The sequence below is a fragment of the Gavialis gangeticus genome, unplaced genomic scaffold, assembly GCF_001723915.1.
Source record: "Gavialis gangeticus isolate Ggan-Ray unplaced genomic scaffold, GavGan_comp1, whole genome shotgun sequence".
Classification (NCBI taxonomy): Eukaryota; Metazoa; Chordata; order Crocodylia; family Gavialidae; genus Gavialis; species Gavialis gangeticus.
In genome coordinates this window covers 13005126-13009074 of record NW_017729031.1, presented here as the reverse complement: position 1 = coordinate 13009074, position 3949 = coordinate 13005126, and the positions used below count along the sequence as shown (strand labels likewise).

Sequence of the window (3949 nt, the reverse complement as noted above, 5' to 3'; positions counted from 1 at the left end):
TTTTTTTTTTTTTTTTTGGTTTTTATTTTTTTTTTTAGTATTAAGATGCCTTACAGCTAGTTCTGTGCTGTAAAAAATTTCAAAGAATTAGTAGCTTGTTCTTCTATCAACCATCCTCCAGCAACTGTCAGCCGTCCCCCCCCGCCCCCCGCCTTGTTTTCAGTTTGTACCTTGCAAATGAGAGACAGCCTTATTCAGAACCAGATGTAAGGCTCCTAGAGAATGAGCGTAAGCTGTTGTACTTTAAGCCTAATGGGAAGTTTTATATGCAAGGGCCTTGAACTGATTAGTATAATTCCCTCTTTAATACAGCTGTCCCTCCAGATTAAGGTAAACCAAATGTTGCAATCAGAGATTAGTGTACCTTGCCAGTTATTAACATCCCTGGTTGCTCAGCAAGCACGTCAGACACTAATGCTGTGTATTTATTTGCCACTTCCACACTGTAACTTGAACTTCTGCACCTGTCAAAGCATTCCAGGGAAGAGAGGGGTATTATTGGAAAGCAAAAGTTTTATACCTGTTACACCTGTTTTGTTTTGTCACAGACTAAGAGTTTCTTTTTTTCTTGCCAAGAGTGCCAGGTGGTTTAATCCGTTACTCTGCTGGTTTTATGAAGAAAGACCATGTATGATAAATTGCATTTGCTACTCCTCATCTGCTTTCTCTTATCCGAGCCACTCACCTAAACTGTTTTGTTTCCACCCCCTTTTCCCCTTTGTAAGAGAGTCTTTCTCCCTCTGCCCCCCCTGCAGAGAGGATGAGGATGGGTGTTAGAAAAGTCAGCACCCTGTCTTGCTGTGCTCTAATCAGTTAGTGGTGCCTCTATCACAAGGTGGGTCACACAGTTGTCTTATTACATTTAGCAGGATATCCTGTCCACCAGCAGCACAGATGTCAAGGAGGACAATGTCCTGCCTATCACCAAAAGATCTTTGCCTCCCCTCACTTGATCAGATTTTGCAGATAAATATATACTATAAACTTACTTACAATGCAAAGAGGGTCGAGCGTCTCTTGTGCTGTGTGTAGGAAATGGATCAAGTCAGGCCACTCTAAATTACTCAAAAGCATTTAACTCATTTAGCAGGAGTGTTAAAATAGCTGTAAATGGTAGAAAATTAAAAACAAAGAGATTTCACATGCAGAAAGAAATGGTGCCACGGGGCCTACATCCTTTATTTGTATGAAAATGATCTTGAGGACCCTGTGCAAAAAAGCTTAAATGAATAGCAGAAGACCAATATGGTCAGGTGCCTGTAAACATGCAGGACACCTGCTCTGATGCATTCTAATTAGAACGCTTTGGTGGCCTCGCCGTTCCGTGTATTCAGTGTCCCTGCATTTCAAAATGGTGGCGTGGGCACTTTAACCAAAGCTTATTGAACAAGCTTTGGTTAAAGCACCCTGCCACCATTTTGAAGTTTGGGATGCTTAATTCAGATCACGCTGTGAGTGTTTTAACTAGAGTGGCTCCTGAGAGCTGTTCTATTTAAAACGTGCCCCTCCCCCCAACCCTGGAGCATGTGTATAGACTCTTGTCCTCTCTGAGACAAAAAATTAAACCTGTTTAAATGCTCCATTATTTACATAGTGAAGCCAGGCTATAGCTATAGCTTCTGAGACATTACTGTTTCCTAACAAAGACTGTTATAATTCGCCCCCCCCCACCATTTCATGGGTTCCTTATTAAAAGATAATTGACATAAGGTCAAAAGGCCCATTTTAGCACAATCCCCTAATAGCACTGGGTTTGCAAAGTTTACTGCCTGCTGTACACTGTCTGCACATTATAGCTTAATTGCAGATTTTTAAAAGACAAAATATGTTCATATCTTAGGAATTATGTCTTGCAGCCTACTAAATATGCTAATGCAGTACTAAGCAGGGATAAAGTTCTTGCCATACCACCCAACAGTTGCGTGGGACACGCTGCCAAGTTATTGTTAATTGTAAAGCACAAGCAGGCTTTGCAATCCATCTTAATTGTCATACTTACTTCAGGTTTTGTGATAAGGCTAGATGTTCTGTTTAAAGTGACAATGTTGACAAGGGGAAAGGGTGTGGGCCTGAGCTTGTGGTTCTGGAGGGGTTATGTATTCTGACCTGCCGTAGGTTGATATGGACAGTCTGCAAAGGGATTTTAGTTGTCATGGGGTCCCCAGGCAGTTGAATAGAGTGACTGTCTGTCCTGCTTTTTCCTGTTAGGATCCTGACACGTGGAGCATTGATGAACTCAGCATAACGTTGAATAGGAGCTTTTTGGCAGCTGAGACACAAGGGCTAAGCTGCAGGTCAGAGATAACACTAGTGCAGATCTCCTCATGCACACAGTTAGTAGCATGCTTTCTTCCCTCCTGAGTGCAGGAAATAGCTCATGTTAAATACGTTCACTTTTCAGTTTTCCTTTCTTCTAAAATGGAGCTTGACAGATTGGGCTTTTCAGCTCCCCCTTTTTTTTCACCACCTCTGCTTTCTACCTCAGAAATACTCTTCAGGAAGCAGGAGTTAATCTTGGTGAGGAAACGATAAGGTGATACTTGATTTTTCAGGGGAAAGCAGAAGGATATGACTGCCTGGTAACTGCACAGAAGCTTACAGGCCTGCCTTTTTAAGGCTTCCCTTTGCTTTTCCTTGAGAATCACAGAAGCCTGAAGGCCTGGCTGGAGGTAAAGTTTAAATAGCATCTGGAATAGGAAGGAAGTGTTAGGAAGGTACACTGATAAAACTGCTTCCCCATACTTTTTCTATCAGCGAGAAGGATCAGGTGAATTGGGACATTAGCGTCCCAACTTTGATGCATCCTGGCTGGCACAGAAACGTGTCTTTGAAGTTGTTTTATGTTCAGCCAAGTTTTTTTACATGATTAAAAAAGAAAGAGCATGAGCATTGTCTTTATTAACTGATGTCAAGCTGGCATCCTGTGTACTGGGACAATGTACACATTTCTATCTGTTTTTGGCATTAGTATTAAAATTGCATTAGCTATTAAAATGTTTATATTAAGAGATTAACAGAGATTTGAAGAAGGGAGGGGGCTTATTCTTTAATAATGGAGTCAATATATGTGTGTATTCACGTAGTGCTAGCGAAAGATAAAGGGAGGCCCTCTGTTTGCAGGCCAGGCTAACATTCCCAACTTTGCTTCATCAGAGTACCACAGCCATGATTTGGTGGGGCTGCTTCTAGTGGTGAGAATGTAATTTATTCCTCAATGCCCATGCACTCCTCCTTCTTTTTGTTGGAACTGAGACCAAGAATGTTAGTTAGGGACAATTATGATAGTGCATTTACTGATGTAGACACTTGTCCAGTAGGAACCTGCGGGCACCTTTTTTCAGCTGGGTCTTTTCCTGTGAATGTATTTAGCACTCCAGTGATTTCATGGGTATAGGCAGGATCCTGGCAGACATTAGCGATCCAGAGTCCAGATCCTGGCAGACGTTACAGATCCAGATTTCATAGGTATAGGCAGATATTACAGATCCTTGAACGGTATATACATTCGAGGAGTTTAGATTAGGCAAAGAATGGCCAGCCTGGTCTAGCGTAGTTTATCTAAGGAGGTGCATTACACAGATCTAACCACATTTTTGTACGCATTAAAAACACAGCTTTGAGGCTGGGAAAGCCCACCTGCTTGCCCCAGCTCCAGGGCTATGCTTTTCCTACACCCTTTGAGTTTATCTTATGAGTTATGGTTAGGTGTTTGCATATCTAACAATGATAATATTGCACAGCAACTTATGTCACCTTTGGCACCTGTGGCACCCTGGACTGCTATGGCACCTGGCTAAAATCTACAAATAAAATGTTTTCATTCTTTTCCTTAGGGGAACCTCTAGTTCTGTGGTTGGCTTGCTGTATGGGGAAGAAGAGGTGAAGAATGCCATGGTTTGTGCTGTTTGTATACAAGGACCATTTCCCTGCTGTTGGATGGTTCCAGTTT

The 3949-nt window shown here is 42.0% G+C and overlaps 1 long non-coding RNA gene across 1 annotated transcript in view; it reads left to right on the top strand.

Annotated features, from left to right (window-relative positions):
- LOC109301331 overlaps positions 1-3887 on the top strand; it is a 55820-nt gene extending 51933 nt beyond the window's left edge. The window contains exon 10 of the long non-coding RNA XR_002098505.1: positions 3834-3887. This is a non-coding gene — a long non-coding RNA (uncharacterized LOC109301331). The remainder of the gene's footprint in view (positions 1-3833) is intronic.
- Positions 3888-3949: the final 62 nt, after the last annotated feature.